This window comes from Chiloscyllium punctatum, chromosome 50, assembly GCF_047496795.1.
Source record: "Chiloscyllium punctatum isolate Juve2018m chromosome 50, sChiPun1.3, whole genome shotgun sequence".
In the NCBI taxonomy this organism is placed as follows: domain Eukaryota; kingdom Metazoa; phylum Chordata; class Chondrichthyes; order Orectolobiformes; family Hemiscylliidae; genus Chiloscyllium; species Chiloscyllium punctatum.
The window spans coordinates 12,958,436-12,981,411 of NC_092788.1; positions in this window are offsets into that span (position 1 = coordinate 12,958,436).

The following is a 22,976-nucleotide window of genomic DNA, read 5'->3' on the forward strand; positions in this document are numbered from 1 at the left end:
AACAAAGATACAAAATCTCCATTATTGAACAAGAATGATTATGTTTCGCACTGGCCTGACAATATTTTAACGTGTATATGACAAACAAATTGTCGGAGATGGTTTTGGACAATGACAAATCTCTCGCATTTTTTGGAATATTTAAAGTCCAGAATATGAGACTATTTCATTGGAGTTTTACCTTCCTGACTTTAAACTTACAAAAGGTACATGCTGCGGCTCCTACAATGTGATAGCAGATGTGTTATCGCGGATTTAAAGGAAAAAGTGTAGATAAGATTTAGTGTTATTCCAGTGTTATAATGGTGTGCAGAATTAATATGAATGGTATAACTGAGATAAATACTTTTGTATTTCATAAAATTGAGATTTAAAATTAGAGGAGAAGAAATGTAGTCATCTTTTCATTCTGCTGGTTCACTTTATTTTCTGATTCGGGGAGATGTTGTGAAGCCAAAAACATGTGGAGTACTTTAAAACAGAACGGGTTTTGCCGAATAGAAATTAAAGCCACTGATGCCAGCTAAAGGTCAAACTGTTCCACATGTTACCATTAGCTGAGAAATGGATACCTGAGTTTTGGTTGCTGTTTTGACAGCCATTCAAATGCAACCAGAGAGTTTAAATAACGCTCAGTAAACCAGAAGCCAATGGAATTTGAATATTATTGTTTGGACACCTGGTAAGCAACCAAATTATGGGAATTACTATATCATGGGGAGTATACATACCCAGCATTTTGAACACTACAGGGAGAGCTACTGCCATCCAACAGCACAGCAAGTGCTGGAGAGCAGCAGTGCTAACTGGCCATCCCAAACACTCTCTATCAAAGATACATGTTCATCTAAACCTACATGCAATAATAAAATGACCCGGGGAGATCAGCAGCTGAATGAGTGAGCACAGTGGGGAAGATAGAGACTGTGTGCTCTCGAGATTGTAATGTTTTATATGTGGGCTGTTGGGACAGCATATATTTACAGAGTTGGAGTCAGATATTAAGTAGCTAAGAAAAGAGGGGCTTGTATTTGTCAATAGTTGTTGTTTAGTGTTCACTATTAAAGTTAAGAAACAAACTTGTCAATTTTTGTTTAAATAGTGGAATATAGGAGATCGGTGTCACTCATATTTTAACAGATTACGAGGTGAGGCGAGCTTTTCTGGGTGTTTGGTTTTAATTAACAGAGGGGTTCATCTTCACCTTGTAAATGTCCATCCACGATAGCCCCAATTCCCTGCCGTTGGCCCATATCCTTCCAGTCCTTTCCTGTCGACATATTTATCCAAATGCATTGAAATGTTGTTAATGTTGTTAATGTACACCCCCCCCCCCCCCCCCGCACCACCACCAACCACATCTGCTGGCAGCTCATCCATATACCAGCCCTCTGTGTAAAGATGTGGCCACTCAGGTTCCCTTTTATTCCTTCCCCTCTATCCTTAAACTGATCCCCTCTAATCCTCGATTCTGTACACCTTGGAAAAAGACTAAGAGCATTAACTCTATCCATACCCCTCATGATTTTATACAGCTCTATCAGGACTCCCTCAGTCTCTTACACATAAAAGAAAAGGTCCTAGCTTGTCCAACCTCTCCCTATAACTTAGACCATTGGGTCCTGGCAACCTCTTTGTAAATTTCTTCTGCACTCTTTCTAATTTCATAACATCCTCCCTATAACAAGGTTATAAAAACTGAATACAATACTCCAAGTGCGGCCTTACAAAGTCCTGTGTAACTGCAACATAAATTCCCAACTTCTATCCTCAATATCCTGCCTGATGAAGGCCAATGTGCCAAAAGCCTTCTTCACTGCCCTGTCAACCTGTGACTCTACTCTTAGAGAACCGTGCCCGTGAAAACCAAGGTCTCTCTGCCCACTGCACCCCTTAAGACCCTCCCATTCACCGTGAAACTCCTACCTGGATTTGAGTTTCCAAAATGCAAGACCTCACACATCTATATTAAATTCCATTTGCCATTTCTCGGCCCACTTCCCCACCTGATTAAGGTCCTGCTGCAATTTCTGATAAACTTCCTCACTGATCACGCTACCACTTATTTTAGTATCATCTGCAAACTTACTAATCATGCCTTGTACATTCTCAACCAAATCATAGATAACAAACAGCAATGGACACAGTCTTCAGTCTGACCATCATCCTTCCACTAAACCCTCTGCTTCCGACGATCAACCCAACTGTGTATCCGATTGGACAGTTCCCCCAGCATTCCACGTGATGGAACCTTCCAGAGCAGCCTGCCATATGGAACCTTATCAAAGGCCTTACTGAAATCCATAGAGACAAAATTTACAGCTCTGTCCTCGTAAACCTTCTTGGTCACTTCATCAAAGAACTCTAACAAATTTGGGAAGCATGATCTCCCACTCACAAGTCTATGCTGACTGCTCTGAATCAAACCCTGTGTAAGTAATGGGTGCAGTCAATGTTATGTGTCCTTCATTGTAAGATGATTCGAGTACATAAGTAAAGCCATCTTCCTGCTGTTGTAGAGCCTTGCTGAGAGAGCATTTGGGGCGCTCTCTACAGATTTGATCTCCTTTGTAAGGAATGATCTCCTTACCACAGACACAGATGGCAGTATCATGAGGGTAGAGTGAAGAACCTGAGAGTTTAATCTGCAGAGCTGTAAAATCTGAAATGGTGACGCTGAAACACGAGGTGTAGCAGGTATATTTCCAAAAGACACAATGATAGGGTGAGAAATTCCATACTTTACTCAGGATTGATTGATCTGATTTATTGTCACGTGTACCTCAGTACAGGGAAACACTTTATTTATGAGCAGTGGAGGCAGATCATAGTAAGCATGGCCAGGCAGATCATAGTGTGGAAATAGACTTGGACAGAGTAAGGCACACAGGTTACACTGAACAGGACGTGCACTCGACAAGATCAACATGAGAAAGATCAGCATTATTTGAACACAGAGAGTCGATTCATCAGTCTAACGTGACTTTCCTAATAGTTTATATGCCTAAATTAACTCTCCCCATGTTATTGTGCTGTTGGCGTGTGAACCCGTACTGAACGCCATGTTGTTCACAATCCCCAACATCAGCCACAATACCTTCGATCTGAAACAGGTAACCATTCCCACCAGCTTCCACCCTGCATAGAGAAAGGCTGGCTTCTCAGAGATGGAAGGTGCCTTCTTGAGACTTCACACAAGACATATGGCTTCCCTCCTCAACACGAGAAAACCACGTTAAAGTCCCACGTGTGTATCATGAGCAACGGAGCCAGGAGGAACAACGTGGAGCAGTCCGTCTGTGCAGCCTCTGCCCCACATGTTCATCATATTGGAGCATCAATCGGGAGACAGTGAGGAATGCCGATGCTGGAGATTGTAGTAGACAGTAGATTGCTGGAAAAGCACAGGTGGTCAGGCAGCTCCGAGGAGCAGGAGAATCCACGTTTTGGGCATAAGCCATTCATCAGGAATCAGCATCAATTACCTCATTCTGTCCCTTTGCAAGTGCGTTGAGGGGGGAATGGCCTCCTCCTGCTCCTGTGTAAGAGACTGAAGGAGCTGAATGGCCTCATCCTGTTGCTGTGGAAGTGGCTTTAGGGGCTGAATGGCCTCCTCCTGTTCCTTTGTAAGAGACTCAAGGGTCTGAATGGCTTCTTCCTCTTCCGATTGGACAGGACCTAGGGCCTGACTGGGTTACCCCTGGTTCCTGTTTGACAGCTCGATGTACTGACAAGTGTGATGACGCTGCAGGCTTTGGGAGGTTATTTTTATCCTGGTTTCTTTTAAGAGAGAGATTGAATGATCGTTACCAAACTGGTTAGTTAAGACCACTTGAGTAAACAGCAAGGGAGGCCTTGGGTTTATTTTAATGCAGCCTGAATGGGTGTGGCCAGCTCTCACAAGTTAGGATCTCTGGGTTTTGGTTTCTCAGTAACATCAGAAACTATTGGGGTCTGCACAGAGTTGGAATCTTCAGTGACTATCACCTGGGTGCTACTCTCTCTGAATTTTCTCTTGGTACTGTTTTTAATTCCCGTATTAGAGAAATGTTTGTGACGATCTGTGTGTGAATTTTCCTTTCTGCAAGGGGCTGTGTTTTTGGGATTTTCCTATATTGGTACAGTTCATTAGTAATAGTTCCTTGATTTGTTATTCTGTTAACTTGTCTAATGGAATTATGATTTTCTAAATTCCTCTTTCTTTGCTTTCATTTTATCTTTCCCGTTTCAATAAATAGTGTTTAGCTTCACACCGAGTAGTTTGACCTGTCACATTGCATCTGGAACAGTCACTTTATATTCCCTTTAAAATAAAAAAAAAATAGAGTCTAGGAGACCGCCTTCAAATATTTTCGAGGGGCTCTGGTGTGGTCTATCACACTAGACTCCTTCTCTTCCTGAGTAATAGGCTGAAGGCACTGAATGGGCTGTCCCTGTTCATCTCCAATAGTGTCAATGGGCTGAATGGCTTCCTCATATTCCTGTGAAACTAGCGTGAGGTGCTGAATGAACTCTTGTTTTACTGTGGCAATGTGCAGTGACAGGCAGTGCTGGTAGATGAATGTTACAGACCATTTAACAGCACAAGTCTCAATGGAGTCTGGGTCTTGCTGCACACGGACACAGACCAGCTCAGGAGCTGAGGGGGGAACAAAATGTTCTGAATATTGTGGAATGTTCGGTGACCATCCCAACTTCTGATCTTATGGTGGGGAGGGTGGGGAGGGGAGACATTGATGAAGCAGCTGAAGCTGTTTGTGAAGAGGAAGCTACCCTGAGGATCTCCCACAGAGGTGACCCAGGACTGAGATGATGAACATCTTCCTTTGTGCCATGTTTGACACCAAAAACTGGAGAGTTTACTCTGATTCCCATTAAGTCCAGTTTTGTTAAGATCCTTGATGTCAACAGAAGGCAACCACTGCCTTGATATCAGGGCCAGTCATTTTTACCTGAACCCTTGTCTCAACCTCTTGTGTTCGCATCAATAAGCCATGATATAGGAGCAGCAAGAGTTTTCTTCAAACAGGTGGCATTGAATGTCAGGATGTCTGTTCTCAAGAGTGTTCGGGAAGCTAGATGACTGAAAGTATTTGAAGAGGAGGGAGATGGATATTGACCGGACAGAGAAGTGAGGGCTATGAAGAATTGGATTTGAAAGAGAATTTGAGACCAAGAGCAGATCAGTCATGATCTTAGTGAAGGGCAAGGCAGGCTTGGGGGGCGAACGATCTGTTCCTGTTCCTGATGTTCTCCCATTCTGTTATTGGAGAGTTAGTGGGTGTTATTTTCATGAATGTGCAATTACTGAATATTGCAGTCAGGGAGACCAGAGGATTTTGTGAGCCAACTCTGGTTGAGGTATGGGGGCTGTATTCACAGTGAATCTGGGTGTACAACATGACCAACAAATGAAGCACAAGTTGCAGAGAGGAGAAGCTCTGTGAAGAGAGATGAGGGGCCTCTTTCATACCTGTGCCTGGGCTTCCCAATTACATTTCCCAAATCACTTCAAAGCATGTGGGACAGTATTGAGAGGCTGAATGGTCTCCTCTGTTTCTGTGCACCAGATTATAGGAGTAAGTAGCCTCCAACTGCTCCTGTCTAGCAGGTATGAGGGGCTGAATGGAACACAGGAACATGGGACTGAGGAGCAGGAGTGGGTCATTAGACACTTTGAGCCTTCTCCACCTGGCAGTAAGATTGTGGCTGATCAGGTTGGGGTCTCAGCCCCACTTTCCTGTCTATATCCCAATATCCGTGACTCACTTCTCTGTCAAATATTTAACTGATGCAGCTTTCAATCAATGTGAACATAGAGGCACGATAAACTTCCAGTGAAGATAATTCCCACTTGAAAGGTCCTTTCAGAATTGTTCAACATCCTTCTTATAGAATCAGACAGTCATGCAGAATGGAAACAGACCCCTTTGTCCAATCTGTTCACTCCGATCAGATATCAAATCTGATTTAGTCCCATTTGCCAGCATTTGGTAAATATCTCTCCTCTTTCAGATACTTTTTAAATGTGTGATTGTAACCGCCTTCAGCACTTCCTCTGACAGCACTTTCTGTACACACACCACTCTCTGTGTGAAACATTTATCTTCAGGTCCCTTCTAAATCATTCGCCCTCTCCCCATCAACCTATGCCCTCTTGTTCTGGACTCCCCTATCCTGGAGAGCAGAACGTGGCTGTTCAGAATATCCATGCCCCTGATGGTTTTATAAACCTCTACAATGTCACCCTTCAGCCTCTGACACTCCAGGAGAAAGCACCTCAACCTAATCAGCCTCTCCCTAAAGCTCAAACCTCCAGTCCTGGAACATCTGGGTAAGTTATTTCTGCAGAAAACCGAGTTGTACGCAGTATTCTTAAAGTGGCCTCACAACGTCCTGTACAGGTATAACATCCCACCACAACTCCTATACTCAATGCTCTGACTGATTAAGACAAATGTGCCAAATGTGCTCTGCACCACTCTGTCTACCTGCGAGTCCACATTCAAGGAACAATATACCTGCAGTCCTATGTCCCTTTGTTCTACAACAAACCCCAGGACCTTATCATTATGTGTATAATTCCTGCCCTGGTGTGCGTTCACAAAATACAAAACCTCGTATTTATCTAAATTGAACTTGCCCCTTTGTCCCATCTAATTGTGGTCTTGTACTCTGAGATAATCTACTACACCACCTTTCTGATGTCATCTGTAAATTTACTAACTATGGCCCCAATATTCACATCTAAATCCTTTACATAAATGATGAAATGCAGTGAACTCAGTACTGATTCTTACAGCACACTGCTGCTCACAAGCCTCCAGGCTGAAAAATATCCCTCTTCCTTCAAGCCAATTGTGACGAGCTTCCTCTGTGTCTGATGTGACTGAAACTTACTAATCTGTCTACCAATCAGAATGAAATACTAGCTATGAAGAGAGGCTGAGTAAGTTCGGTTTACTTTCACTAGATAAAAGGAGATTGAGGGGGGACCTGATTGAGGTTTACAAAATCATGAAGGGTATAGACAGGGTGGATAGAGACGGGCTTTTTCCCAGGGTGAAGGATTCAATAACGAGAGGTCATGCTTTCAAAGTGAGAGGTGGGATGTTTAAGGGGGATACACATGGTAAGTACTTCACACAGAGAGTGGTGGGCATTTGGAACATGTTGCCAGTAGAGGTGGTAGAGGCAGGCACGGTAGATTCATTTAAGATGCATCTGGACAGATACATGAGTAGGTGGGGAGCAGAGGGATACAGATGCTTAAGAATTGACCGATAGATTTAGACAGTACATTTGGATCGGTTCAGGCTTGGAGGGCGAAGGGCCTGTTCCTGGGCTGTAAATTTTCTTTGTTCTTTGTTGTTTAAATGAACACCTTGCTGAAGTCCATATAGACAATGTCTACCAAACTGGCTTCATCAATCTTCTTTGTCGTCTCTTCAAAAAATTCAACCAAATTAATGAGACATGATTTCCCAAGCAGAAAGACACATTGTCTACCCCGATCAGCCCTTGCCTTCCCAAATGTATGTAAATGCTATCCCTCAGAATCCCCTCCAACAACTTACCCACCACTGACATCAGGCTCACCGGTCTACAGTTCCCTGGCTTTTGGGGTCACTTTTTCCTTTTCTAGTCCCACACCTCCACTGCTCACAACAAATATTAAATGTAACCAAGTTGGTGATATGGCCGATGATATCGGTCTCAGACTGGGTCAGGGTCAGATTTAGGAACAAGTCAGGCTAGTTTCTTTAATCTGCTAAAACAACACGTTTATGATCCAGAGCACTGTTACTCAAACTATGATGGAAAGATGAATGGCAAACTGTTTGAGTATTGCAAATATATAATCAATGGCTTGGAAAGGGTGGACGCTAAGAAATTGTTTCCTTTACACCTTAGAATGAAAAGGGGTAAATTCAGAACAGAAATGCGGAAACATTTCTTCAGCCAGAGAGTGGTGGGCCTGTGGAATGCATTGCCACAGAGTGCAGTGGAGGCTGGGACGCTAAATGTCTTCAAGGCAGAGATTGATAAATTCTTGATGTCACAAGGAATTAAGGGCTTCGGGGAGAATGCGGGTAAGCGGAGTTGAAATGCCCATCAGCCATGTTTAAATGGCTGAGTGGACTCGATGGGCCGAATGGCCTTACTTCCACTCCTATGTCTTATGGTCTAATATTTCCCTTTCTAAACACAAACACACAAACACACATGCAAACACACACACACACAAACACACACAGATTAACAAAAATCTGCAATTTAATTTGAAAGAACTTTGTCCAGATATTATTGGAACTCATGACAAAAGTAAAAATTGAGATTGTCCAAAACGTTATTCTGCTTCTGAAGATATTGTACACACACAGCTGCTAGCAATGGGATTTCATCCTGGGAGAGTTGGATTTGGCTGAATTCCCTTTGCTTTAGGCACTGAGGAGATTCCAGTGAATTCTGGTCAGGATCACCCAAAGGGCAGCACGGTGGGCAGCACTGCTGCCTCACAGCACCAGGGACTTGGGTTTGATTCCAGCCTTGGGTGACTGTCTGTGTGGAGTTTGCACATTCTCCACTTTCCTGTGTGAGCTTCTAATGGGTGATCCAGTTTCCTACCACAAACTGTGTAGGTTCGGTGGATTGTCATGTTAAATTGTCTGTAGTGTTCAGGGAATTCTAGGTTAGGTGCATTAGTCAGGGGCAAATATAGGGAAATGGGTTGGGAAGGTTGGTATTGACTTGTTAGGCCGAAGGGCCTGTTTCAACACTGCAGTGATTCTATAAAAGTAACGATGACTGTAGAATTTTTTTTTTTAGCTTGCACACATTGCTGTGATGAGGAACAATGAAGGAGAGAGTGTGTGATCAGCAATTCCTTCTCAGGAAGGTTACATTTTCTCCCTCTCTGAGCTGAATCACACAGTAATGTCATCCTCTCCCAAACTGGACCATGTGAGGTCTCCTTGTACTTTGTCCAAACTATGTCTCCATCACATTCCCTGCTCCATGTAGGTGTATCATTGCTGCTGTCATACACAGAGCCATACACTTAGCAGAAAATGGTCTCGACTGATTTGAAATATGTTTACATGGCCCTGCGTCATTAAAAAATAAAATATTTAATATATTCAGAATACCTGTTTTAAAATGACTGCATTTTTTAACAAATGCAGAAATTTCGGGAAAAGCTCGGCAGGTCTGTCAGTACCCAGATGCCTTTTACATGCTGTAGTTGTACCAGCCGCCATCACTTCCTCTGGCAGCTCATTCTATATGCACACCACCCTCTGTGTGAAATGGTTTCCTTTAGGCCTCATCAAAATCTTTCCCCTCTCAATTCCAAACAATGCCGTCTAGTTTTGGACGCCCCTAACCTGGGGACAAACCCTGACATACTCACCCTATCCATGGCCATTTTGATTTTATAAACCACTACTGCTGCAAAATGTGACTCCAATGATCACGAATAGCTGTACTTTCAGTCATCCCGGGCCTAAATTCTGAAATTCAATGCTGACACCGCTCCCTTATCGATCAAGTCACAATTCTAAATCCATTTTAATCAGTTTGTTCAGATTTATCATGAGAAACTTCTGTGGGATTTACACCGAGACCTTTGCGCCCAGAGGTAGGGACACTAGCATCACTCAGCAATACCCATAAAGCTGTAACAGTATTCTCCTGTGTGTTTGTTCATCAGACTGTCCTGACATGATGTGACATACCTCTGCAACAGGCAGGAATTAAATCCAGGCCTTATAGTCCAGAGCTAGGAACACTACCACACAAGTTCAGGAATTGGAATCAAATCCAGAGTTCTGGCTCAGAGACAGGGACACTACCATACCCAGATTTTGGGTCATATTTTATTGCCCACTTTCAGCTCGGTGTGGATTTATTATAATCAGGTTCCCATTACTGAACTACACAAAACCCTTTGTATTGTTAAACAAATGCAAGATATTTGTCTCAACTGTAGGATATTGAGTGACGTGCTATGCCATTGATTAATTGCTAGTATCTGTAGTCTGCAATATTTCGGAAAGAAATCCTGCAGAAACACTCTGCCCAATGAAGGGTCTCAAATGGATATTTATTACTGAACAGCAGAGACGAAGGAAGAGCTTAATTTCTGACCCCCAAACACCGATCACTATTACCCACCTCTAACGTGCGACTGCCCTTTTCCTAAAACCATGAAATGACACCAGGCCGGTGATTACTGTCCAGCCTCTCCTCCCCACTGACTGTGTCTGCAATCTGTCCCTCCTCCCCCTAACCACACAAGGCAAACCAAGCTCAGGGTCTTTGTGAAAATCAAGGCCGGAGTGTGCAGGCCGTCTGGAGAGGGATGGGCACTTTAAAATTGAAGGGGGAGGGGAGGTGGCAGTAATATCACACAACGGGCAGAGGGATGGCTGATGGAGTTTAGTTTGGATTAATGTGCGGTATTGGATTTGGTAAATCAAACAACAGCAGGACCTATACAATGAAAAGTAGAGCCTTTGGCAGTGCTATAGAATAGACACCTAGGCCGTCAGGTATAATTCTTTAAAATTTGCATCTCATATAGATAGTGCGGTTAAGGAGGTGTTTAACACACTTGTTTTCATTGGTCAGACCCTTTGAGTATTGGAATGGGGATGTCATGTTGAGGATGTACAGGACATTGGTGAGACCTCTTCTGGAATACTGTGTCTGGTCTGGTCACCCTGCCCGCTCATTCCATAGGTACACCACCTTCTGGGTGAAAAAGCTGCCCTTTAGGTCGCTTTAATGTTTCCCCTCTCACCTTAAACCTCTGCCCTCTAGTTTTGGTCTACCCTTCCCTTAGAAAATACCTTGACTATTCACTTTGATATTATTGACCTTGATATTATTAAGCTGGAGAGGATTGAGAACAGATGAACCTGGATGTTGTTGGGAATGCAGGGAGTGAGCGATAAGGAGAGAGTGGGTATGCTGGGACTTTTTTCACTGGAGAGGATGAGGTTAAGGGGTAACTTCACAGACGTTTACAAAATAATGAGGGGTACACATAAGCTGAAGGGCTGATGTCTTTTCCCTAGAGTTGGGGATTCAAAACTGAGGGATATTTTAAGGTGCGAGGAAAAAGATTTACAAAAGTCATAAGAGTTAATTATTTTAGACAGAATCTGGCTTGTGTGTGGAATGAACTTGCAGAGCAAGTGGTGAAAGCAGGGACAGTTACAACGTTTAAAGGACATTTAGATCAGTCCATGGATAAGACATCAGTTTGGATGGTGCTGTGAGCAGCTGCTCTCTCCCTCCCCCTCTCTGAATGAATCCCTGTTGGTTTTCATCCTCTGCCAATGCCTTGCAGTGGCGTGGGGAGGCCAACAGAGGGTGGCGTTGCATCACTTTGAGCACCACAGAGACTGCAAGACCTGCCCCACACAGAGACACACACATGCACTGACAGGAATTGTTAGGACATGGCGTGAAGCTCATCTGGTAAGTTAAATGAAACATAAAGAAATGCTCAATTTGCCTCGTAAACTATTAAAATATGAGGGACAGAGAACTCCCAAATTCCACTGTTTAAATAAAAACATCAATTTATTTTTTTATTTTGAAAGTGAACACTTTACATCAAAAATTCACAACTCTGCGACCCTCTTTCACAGAACTGCTTATTACCCGAGTAGAAAGTGAGGACTGCAGATGCTGGAGATCAGAGCTGAAAATGTGTTGCTGGAAAAGCGGAGCAGGTCAGGCAGCATCCAACGAACAGGAGAATCGACGTTTCAGGCATAAGCCCTTCTTCAGGAATGAGGAAAGTGTGTCTAGCAGGCTAAGATAAAAGGTAGGGAGGAGAGACTTGGGGGAGGGGCGTTGGAAATGCTATAGGTGGAGGGAGGTCAAGGTGAGGGTGATAGGCCGGAGTGGGGTGGGGGCGGAGAGGTCAGGAAGAAGATTGCAGGTTAGGAAGGCGGTGCTGAGTTCGAGTGATTTGACTGAGACAAGGTGGGGGGAGGGGAAATGAGGAAACTGGAGAAATCTGAGTTCATCCCTTGTGGTTGGAGGGTTCCCAGGCAGAAGATGAGGCGCTCTTCCTCCAACCGTCGTGTTGCCATGGTCTGGCGATGGAGGAGTCCAAGGTACTTGTTGGAGTGGGATGGGAAGTTGAAGTGTTGAGCCACAGGGTGGTTGGGTTGGTTGGTCCGGGTGTCCCAGAGGTGTTCTATGAAACGTTCCCCAAGTAGGCGGCCTGTCTCCCCAATATAGAGGAGGCCCCATCGGGTGTAGCGGATACAATAGATGATTGTGTGGAGGTGCACAGATACACACATGGGGATGGTAAGGATACAGCATGAAGCTCATCTGGGAACTTCAATGACACAAAGAAATGCTCAATTCACCTCGTAAACTGTTAAAATATGAGGGACAGATTCGCCAACTTCCACTGTTTAAATAAAAACATCAATTTATTTTTTTCACTCTGAAAGTGAACATTTTCCATCAACTATTCACAACTCAGGGACCCTCTTTCTCTTAACTGCATATTACCCGACTCCAGCTCTTTAGCAATATACTGTTTCTAGGTCTGCCATCCTCTCATACCACAGGTGCTTGTAAGCTCTCAGTTCAGAACAGCATTCCCTCTCTCTTAAAGGTACAGTACACACTTTCAACTTCATCACATTAAACCCTGATGAAGTGGATAAGTGGGACCTAACCGGATTTCTCTTGCTCCGTGGTTTGTCAATAATTCATCTACTCTATCTGGTATGTGTCAGGACTTCTGTTTCTCCATTGACAGTATGTCATTATTCGACTCTGTCCGTGGGAATATATCAGTATTTCACTTGCTCAGACTCGTGTGTGTGGGGCAGGATTTCAGTTGTTTCATGGGGACTGTGACACTATTTCAATCTCAATGTTTGTAGATGGCACCGAACATGGAAGAACTCTGAAATCAATGGAAGACAGTGTGGAACTCTAACACGACAGTGACACGTTGGTGTAGTGTTCAGTTATAAGGCAGATGGGGATCAATGCAGAGCAGTGTGAGGTGATGGACTGTGGGAGGAATAACATTGAAAGGCAGTTTAATACAGGCCGTACCATAATAAAGGGGTTGCATGAGCAGAGGGCGCTGGGTGCATATGAGCACAGATTGTTGAAGATATCAGGACAAGTGGGGAGAGCAGTAACTCTCACAGATTAGTTTCAGTATCTGAGCTGTTTACAGGGGGAGGTGTAGGAGGGAGTCTCTGTGCTCCCTTCCCGGAAGGTGGTCGTGACGATGTATTGTGAGCCCACCCTCCTGCACACCGAGACCATGGGGATTCCATTTGTACCAGCTCGACACAAAAGGGAGACGGCATCAGGGCCACAGCTTCTAAGTTGTGCCGGGGGAAAACGGAGTTGCCAGTGGGTTTAAAGTGAGAATTGCCCTTCGCTGAACATTGCTCCTTACTCGGTCGGTGGGACATGGATGTTTCAGAATCTCCACACGAGGCGTCCCGGTCTTCTCCGACTCGTACCAGGGTCCTCCCCACGTGGTGGGGGGAAGGGGGTGAGGGAACGGATATCGGGCACTCCACCACCCGGATAGGCCCTCCCTGTCCTATTCCAGGCTTTTTCTCCTGGAATGGGAGAAAGGGAGGGAGGGAGTGAGGGTGGGAGTGGGTGGCCCTGCTGTTAGTGCTGGTTTAGGTGAAGGGGACGGGGACATAGTGAGGGGTCTGGAGGGAATCAGTTCACAGTGTTGTATCCATGCAGTGTTATTAGCGTGGGGGGGGGGGGGGTAAAGTGGAGGGAGGAGGACGACAGGGGGAGAGAGAGAGGGAGAGAGAGAGATCACGGCGGGGTGGGATGGTGCTTTACCTGTTATTCGGTGAGTGTGAGGGAGCAGACAGAATACAGTGACCTTTACCCTGACAGAGTAGGGAAGATTATTGATGCTTGTCCTGTACTGCTGGGCATTTCCTCAGACCCCAGATACTGCACTGAGCTGGGTGGGGAGCTCAGACCATGATCAGTGGGTCTGGTGGTGTGGACCCTCTGGGAAGAGAATGGTCTCCCTCTGTACTAGCCCATCCACCAGGACCTCCGTGCCCCTGTCGACAAACCGCAGTGTAATTGTCTCTTATCCCCCATGCTCAGGGTAAACTGCGCAGGGTAGCTCCTAACTGAGAAAGCGCAACCATGTGCTCATTGGCCTTTTATAGATTGCCCCAGTGTCAGGGAACGATGAATATCCAGCGTCGCCCGGGAGATGGTGAGTACCTCCAGCCATGATGGGTGGGAGAATCGGGCTGGTATTGAATGAGAGGGACACCATGGGGTGGGGTGGGTAGTTCAGGAGGTGAGTTTGATCCGATAGCACCAGGAAACTAGCTCAGCATCGTGCAGATAATCGTTCTGTCAGACGAAGGGAAAATGTCACTGAGACAGGTTTTTGTTTGATTCAGCCCAGTGCATCATAGATTCTGTTGAAACAACTCCCATTTACAAAGCTGTAGTACAAATGCTCAAATATCCCATTTGCCCATCTTTCCTGGGAAGACAGGCTCATGTTACAGGATGATATCGAAGTGTCTCCATTTCAGTATTCTGAAACCTGTGAACACATCCTTCCATGACACTGTCTCTCAGTCTCTCCCTCTCTGTCTATACCCCAAACCCCTCCCATGTGGTGATATTTAAACTGATTCCCTCACCATCTCTCTCTGGCAGTGAGGTTCAGACCCACAACACCCCCTTGTCAGGGCAACAATGGAGATATGGAGCTGTAAATGGGTGAAGCTGTACATCCTGTCAGTTCCAGAACGGGCTGCAAGTTTCCCCCACACTGGGCAGGGATCTAACACAGTGTTACTGAGCATTGCACTGGGGCAGTGTACACAGTCCTACATGCTGGGAGGGTAACTGCTCCTGGGTTACAGATCAACGTACGGGGGTGGGATACACAGTCCTACATGCTGGGAGGGTAACTGTCCCTGGGTTACAGATCAATGTACTGGGGTGGGGTACACAGTCTTACATGCTGGGAGGGTAACTGTTCCTGGGTTACAGATCAATGTACTGGGGTGGGGTACAGAGTCCTACATGCTGGGAGGGTAACTGCTCCTGGGTTACAGATCAATGTACTGGGGTGGGGTACACAGTCCTACATGCTGGGAGGGTAACTGTCCCTGGGTTACAGATCAATGCACTGTGGTGGGGTACAGAGTCCTACATGCTGGGAGGGTAACTGCTCCTGGGTTACAGATCAATGCACTGTGGTGGGGTACAGAGTCCTACATGCTGGGAGGGTAACTGCTCCTGGTTTACTGATCAATGTACTGGGGTGGGGTACAGAGTCCTACATGCTGGGAGGGTAACTGCTCCTGGGTTACAGATCAATGCACTGGGGTGGTGTACACAGTCCTACATGCTGGGAGGGTAACTGCTCCTGGGTTACAGATCAATGTACTGGGGTGGTGTACACAGTCCTACATGCTGGGAGGGTAACTGCTCCTGGGTTACAGAGCAATGCACTGGGGTGGTGTACACAGTCCTACATACTGGGTGGGTAACTGTTCCTGGGTTACAGATCAATGCACTGGGGTGGGGTACACAATCCTACATGCTGGGAGGGTAACTGCTCCTGGGTTACAGATCAATGTACTGGGGTGGGGTACACAGTCCTACATGCTGGGAGGGTAACTGCTCCTGGGTTATAGATCAACGTACTGGGGTGGGATACACAGTCCTACATGCTGGGAGGGTAACTGTCCCTGGTTTACTGATCAATGTACTGGGGTGGGGTACACAGTCCTACATGCTGGGGGGGGGGGAGGCGGGGGGGGGGAGGGGGGTTGGGGGCGGATGGCTCCCGGTTTACAGGGGGAGAGGTGATAGGTCAGAGACGAGGGTGGGGTGGATGGGGGTAAGTTGATTGACAGGTCAAGGTGTTCCCCAGAACATTCCGTTCCCGACATTCTATAACTGACATTCCCAGGAACGTTCTATCCCCGACACTGTTTGTGAACGGCCGGACGTCAGTGAATTGAACAAACGATAAGATCCCGAGGGAAGAGATCCCGTTCCATGGATAAGGAGACACTGTTCCAAAGGACCCTCAGGCAGTTAAAGGGGGGAATACGTTTTCCCTGTTATTACATTTCTCCACGACACAGGATCGACCACAATTTAGACCAAAATACAGGAATTCCCAAACTTCAGGAAACTGGGAGAGAATCCTTCAGGACAGCAACATTCCCACCCTCCGTATTAGGAACTGGGAAGGAGTGACCTGTGTCTGCTCTCGAGTGATCGAGTGTGTGGGAATGTTCTAGAAACTATCTGTCCTCATGGATGTGTCTCTGTGTGTTTGGGGAGGGAGGGTTTCTTGTGGTAGATGTCACATTTTTGTCAGTAATTCCGACCTTCCCATTTGTTATTCCAGCTCCAATTATTTTAATAAATCCCTGAATACAGGGACACATTTGAAAATCTCACTGGGTCCCCGATCAAACGGGTCCCTTTGCCTCCAGGCTGATGGATAATGGGTTTGTTTTCCTTCCTCACAGTTAACGTAGTGACCATCTACGTCCTGCTTTATAAAGATTGTGGATTGTCTCCATGTGTCAGACGTTACCTGGGGGCCATGTCAGCGGCGGATCTCCTGGTCATTATCCTCGACCTGATCCTGAGACACATTCCCATTGTTTACCGGGAACAGTTTTATTTCCTGTACTCCGTCCCCGTGTGTAATATCCACGCCGTCCTGCTTTATGCAGCCACTGACTGCTCCGTCTGGTTCACCGTCACTTTCACCTTTGATCGGTTTGTGGCCATTTGTTGCCAGAAGCTGAAAAGTAAATATTGTAGTGAGAAAACGGCGGCTGTGGTTCTGGGAGCAGTGACTGTGCTGAGCTGTTTAAAGAACATTTCCTGGTATTTTATGCTCGAGGCTCGGTATTCGCTGGTGAACCTCCCCTGGTTTTGTTATGTAACACTCGCTGTTTATTCCTCCAGTGTCTGGGTCACAATCGAGTTCCTCCACCACATTCTAGCCCCGGGTGTCCCATTTCTCCTGATTCTGCTGCTCAATGTTCTCACCGTCAGACACATTTTAGTGACCAGCAGAGCCCGCAGGAGACTCCGCGCTCACACCAATGGGGACGCTCAGTCTGACACTGAAATGAGAAACCGAAAAAAATCCATCATTTTACTGTTTGTGATCTCGGCCAATTTCATCCTGTTATGGTCAACGTTAATGCTGTTTTCTATATGGAGACGGATGTGGTGGATTGTGGATACCCCTGTGTATCTCCATCGCTTTGTGCAGGAATTGGGCTTCATGCTGCAGCTCCTCAGTTGCTGCACAAACACCGCGATTTATGCCGTGACCCAGACTAAGTTCAGGCAGCAGCTGAAGAATGTGCTGAAATATCCCTTCACCCGAATCCATCCATCCATCAAATTCCCTCATTAATCACACCATCCGGGATTTTCTCATTTCAGTTCAGTGTTTCAGCGATGGAGCAGCCTGTCGCTATGGTAACAGACTGAGGGTAGTGCTGGTTTGTCCATCCTTATCCCACAGGGGGGTTACAGGGAAACATTTCAATGTTTCTCACAACTCAGGGGCCAGTGAGAAAAGGCACCATCCCACTGACTGTATCCATCACTTCCATTTGTAACCAATAAAAATGTTGATTAAATCGTGCCGAGCAGCAGAGTGACCGATGTTGTTGTGTGTCTTTGTGTTGGAGAAGCTGAGCTGGAGAGAGACGACTCAGCCCCAAGTCCTGGTCCTCAGGGAAGGGGAGGGCACCGCGCCCTGAGCTCAGGAGCTGGGTTTAACTCCCTCTGTCCCCCCCCACACTGCAGCCTGGCATCCCCATTTCCTCTCCCCCACTTTTCCCCCTCAATTCTCTCCCTCTCTTTCTGCACACTCTCTCTTTCTCACCACCTCTCCCTTTCACTCTCCCTGGTCCCCTCTCAGACATCCCCCACAACCCCGGTTTCTCCACCTGCCTCCACTATTCTTTCTGCCTCACTCTCCCCTCTCTCTCACACCCCCAACATGAATTTCTCCACCTGCCTCCATTCTTCTCTCTCCCCCTCACCCTCACTCTCTCTCTCTCCTGCCGTCTCTGTCTCCCTCCTGCAATTCCGTCTCTACCCCCATTTTCCCCGAACTCCTACATCCCGCATCTCTCTATCGTCTCACCCCCAACCCCCACACGCAGCCTCAACACCACCCCCAGTCTCTGGGTCAGAGTAAGAGGGAAGGACCAGGGAGATCGGACTATGTCAGATCTAGAGGAAGGGTGGGAGAGAGATTCAGTCAAAGAGAAACGATGGGAGGTGGGGAGAGAGAGAGAAACGGAATTCAGGGGATCGAGAGTAAGAGAAGGTGGAGAAAGAGTGAAGGAACAGGGAGAGAGAGAGCAAGAGAGAAATAGGGTGAGAGGGGGAGAGAGAAAGAGAGAGAGACAGGGGAAGAGATAATAAAGAGGGGCGAGAGAGAGGGGCGAGAGAGTGAGGGTGAGAGAGAGGGGAAAAGGGTGGAAGAGAGGGGGAGAGAGGGGAGAGAGAGCAGGGGAGAGAGAGTGGCCAGAGAGAGTGGGTAGAGAGAGTGCGGAGAGAGAAAGTGGGGGAGAGAAAGAGGGGAAGGAGAGAGAGGGGAGAGAGAAAGGGGAGAGAGCGCGGAGAGAGAGAGGGAAGAGAGAGCAGATAAAGGGAGAGGGAAATGAGCGAGAGGGGAGAGAGAGTGGGAGAGAGAGGAGGGAAGAAAGAGGAGGGGGAGAGTGGAGGGGACAGGAGGGCGTGAGAGAGGAGTGGGGGTAGAGAGAAGAGGGTAGAGAGAGGGGGTTAGAGAGAGGGTGAGGAGAGAGTGGGGTAGAGAAAGGGGCATAGAGGGAGGGGCATAGAGAGAGGGGGTAGAGAGAAAGGAGAAGACGGGGGAGAGAGTGAGATGGGCAAAGAGAGGGCTGGGGAGAGAGACAGGGGAGGGAGAGGATGGGGGAGAGAGAGAGGGTGGGAGAGAAAGGGGAGGCCGAGGGAGTGGAGGGTGAGAGAGGGGGCGGGAGAGAGAGGGGGAGGGAGAGTAAGATGGGAGGGAGAGTAAGAGGGGAGGGCGAGAGAGGGGATGGAGAGAGAGGGGGAGGGACAGGGAGAGGGGAGGGAGGGTGAGAGGGGAGGGAGATTAAGGGGAGGGAGAGTGAGAGGGGATGGAGAGTGAGAGGGGAGGGCGAAAGAGGGGAGGGAGAGAGAGGGGAGTGGGTGAGGGGGAGGAAGAGTGAGAGGGGAGGGAGAGTGAGAGGGGAGGGCAGGAGAGAGGAGAGGGAGAGAGAAAGGAGGGAGAGAGAGTGGAGGGGAAGGCGAGAGTGAGGGGAGGCGAAAGAGAGAGGGGAGGGCGAGATAGAGGGTAGGGCAGGGGTGAGGGTGAGAGGGGGGAGGGCGAGAGAGGGGGAGGGAGAAAGAGAGCGGAGGGTGAGAGAGAGGGGAGGGAGAGTGAGAGGGGAGGGAGAGTAAGAGGGGAGGGAGAGTGAGAGGGGAGGGCAGGAGAGAGGAGAGGGAGAGAGAAAGGAGGGAGAGAGAGTGGAGGGGAAGGCGAGAGTGAGGGGTGGCGAAAGAGAGAGGGGAGGGCGAGATAGAGGGTAGGGCAGGGGTGAGGGTGAGAGGGGGGAGGGCGAGAGAGGGGGAGGGAGAAAGAGAGCGGAGGGTGAGAGAGAGGGGAGGGAGAGTGAGAGGGGAGGGAGAGTAAGAGGGAAGGGAGAGTAAGGGAAGGGAGAGTGAGAGGGGAGGGAGAGTGAGAGGGGAGGGTGAGAGAGGGGAGGGAGAGCGAGAGAAGAGCAAGAAAGAGAGGGGAGAGAGAGTGAGAGGAGAGGGAGGGTGAGGGGGAGGGAGAGTAAGAGGGGAGGGAGAGTAAGAGGGGAGGGAGAGTAAGAGGGGAGGGCGAGAGAGGGGATGGAGAGAGAGGAGAGTGGGAGAGAGTGGAGGGAGAGTGACAGGGTGGGGAGAGTGAGAGGGGATGGAGAAAGAGAGGGGAGGGTGAGTAAGAGGGAAGGGAGTGTGAGAGGGGAGAGAGAGTGAGAGGGGAGGGCGAGAGCAAGGGGAGGGCGAGAGGGGGGAGGGGAGGGCGAGAGAGAGGGGAAGGACAGTGAGGGGGAGGGAGAGAGAGGGGAGGGAGAGTGAGAGGGGAGGGAGAGTGAGAGGGGAGGGAGAATGAGAGGGGAGGGTGAGTAAGAGGGGAGGGAGAGTGAGAGGGGGGAGGGAGAGTGAGAGGGGAGGGAGAATGAGAGGGGAGGGTGAGTAAGAGGGGAGGGAGAGTGAGAGGGGAGCGTGAGGGAGAGGGGATAGAGAGAGAGGGGGAGAGCGAGGGGGGAGGTCGGGGAAGGGCGAGAGAGGTGAGGAGAGGGCGAGAGAAAGGGGAAGGACAGTGAGGGGGAGGGTGAGTGAGGGGGAGGGAGAGTGAGAGGGGAGGGAGAGAGGGGAGGGCGATAGAGCAGATGGCAAGAGTGGGGAGGGCGAGAGAGGTGAGGGAGAGAGAGTGGAGGGAGAGTGAGAGGGGAGGGAGAGAGGGAGGGAGAGTGAGAGGAGAGGGTGAGAGACAGGAGGGAGGGAGGAGGGAGGTAGAGAGTGGAGAGCGAGAGTGAGAGGGGAGAGAGGGGGTGGGATGGAGACGGGAAGGAGAGGGGGGAGAGTGAGAGGAGGGTGAGAGAGGGGAGGGAGAGTGAGAGGGGGAGAGCGAGAGAATGGAGGGGAGGGTGAGAGAGATTGGAGGGAGAGTGAGAGGGGATGGAGAGAGGTGAGGGCGAGAGAGGGGAGGGTGGTAGAGCGGATGGTGAGAGTGGGGAGGGCGAGAGAGGGGAGGGAGAGAGAGGGGAGGGAGAGAGAGGGGAAGGAGAGAGAGGAGAGGGAGAGTGAGAGGGGAAGAAGAGTGAGAGGGGAGGGAGAGTGAGAAGGGAGGGCGAGAGAGATGCAAGGAGAGAGAGAGGGGGAGGGAGAGAGAGAGGGGAGGGAGAGAGAGGGGAAGGACAGAGAGGAGAGGGAGAGTGAGAGGGGAAGAAGAGTGAGAGGGGAGGGAGAGAGAGAGGGGAGGGTGAGAGAGGGGAGGGAGAGAGAGGGGAAGGAGAGAGAGGAGAGGGGAGAGTGAGAGGGGAAGAAGAGTGAGAGGGGAGGGAGAGAGAGAGGGGAGGGCGAGAGAGATGCAAGGAGAGAGAGAGGGGAGGGAGAGAGAGAGGGGAGGTCGACAGAGCGGAGGGAGAAAGAGGGATGAGAGAGTGAGAGGAGAGGGAGAGTGAGGGGGAGGCAGAGTAAGAGGGGAGGGAGAGTGAGAGGGGAGGGAGAGTGAGAGGGGAGGGAGAGAGGGGAGGGATGGAGACGGTAGGGAGGGAGAGAGGGGGGAGGAGGAGTGAGGGGAGGGTGATCAATGAGAGGGTGAGAGAGATGGAGGGAGAGTGAGAGGGAAGGGAGAGAGAGGGGAGGGAGGGTGAGATGGGAGGGCAAGAGCGAGGGAAGAGAGAGTGAGAGGGGAGGGCAAGAGAGGGGAGGGAGAGTGAGAGGGGAAGGAGAGTGAGAAGGGAGGGTGAGAGAGGGGAGGGAGAGAGAGATGGGAGGGCGAGAGAGGGGAGGGATAATGAGCGGGAGAGTGAGAGATGGGTGGGAGGGAGACGGGTGGGAGACAGAGGGGAGGGAAAGTGAGAGGGGAGGGAGAGAGGGTAGGGATGGAGACAGGAGTGAGAGAGAGGGGAGGAAGAGTTAGGGGAGGGTGAGAGATGAGAGGGTGAGAGAGAGGGAGGGAGAGTGAGAGGGGAAGGACAGTGAGAGGGGAGGGCCAGAGCGAGGGGAGGGAGAGAGAGAGGCGAAGGTGAGAGAGGAGAGGGAGAGAGAGAGGGGAAGGAGAGTGAGAGATGGAGGGAAAGAGAGAGGGGAGGGCGAGAGAGATGGAGGGAGGAGAGGGGAGGGAGAGAGAGGGGAGGGAGAGAGGGGAGGGATGGAGACGGTAGGGAGGGAGAGAGAGGGGAGGGAGAGAGAGGGGAGGGTGATCAATGAGAGGGTGAGAGATAGGGATGGAGAGTGAGAGGGAAGGGAAACAGAGGGGAGGGAGGGTGAGATGGGAGGGCAAGAGCAATGGGAGAGAGAGTGTGAGGGGAGGGAGATTGAGAGGGGAAGGACAGTGAGAGGGAAGGGCCAGAGCGAGGGGAGGGAGAGGGAGAGGCGAAGGAGAGAGAGGGGAGGGAGAGTGAGAGGGGAAGGAGAGTGAGACTTGGAGGGAAAGAGAGAGGGGAGGGAGAGAGAGGGGAGGGAGAGAGGGGAGGGAGCTTGAGAGGGGAAGGACAGTGAGAGGGGAGGGCCAGAGCGAGGGGAGGGAGAGAGAGAGGCGAAGGAGAGAGAGGAGAGGGAGAGTGAGAGGGGAAGGAAAGTGAGAGGGGAGGGAGAGAGAGAGGGGAGGGAGAGAGAGATGGAGGGAGAGAGAGAGGGGAGGGAGAGAGAGGGGAGGGAGAGAGGGGAGGGATGGAGACGGTAGGGAGGGAGAGAGAGGGGAGGAGGAGTGAGGGGAGGGTGAGAAATGAGAGGGGTGAGAGAGAGGGATGGAGAGTGAGAGGGAAGGGAGAGAGAAGGGAGGGAGATTGAGATGGGAGGGCAAGGGCGAGGGGAGGGAGAGTGAGACGGGAAGGAGAGTGAGGAGGGAGGGTGAGAGAGAGGAGGGAGAGTGAGTGGGGGAGGGGAGGGCCAGAGCGAGGGGAGGGAGTGAGAGGGGAGGGTGAAAGAGGGGAGGGAGAGAGAGTGGGGAGCGCGAGAGAGAGGGGACGGAGAGTGAGAGGGGAAGGAGAGTGAGAGGGGAGGAAGAGTGAGAGTGGAGGGCGAAAAGAGGGGAGGGCGAGAGTTGGGGGAGGGAGAGAGAGTGGGGAGCGCGAGAGAGAGGGGAGGGAGAGTGTGAGGGGAAGGAGAGTGAGAGGGGAGGAAGAGTGAGAGGGGAGGGCGAGAGAGAG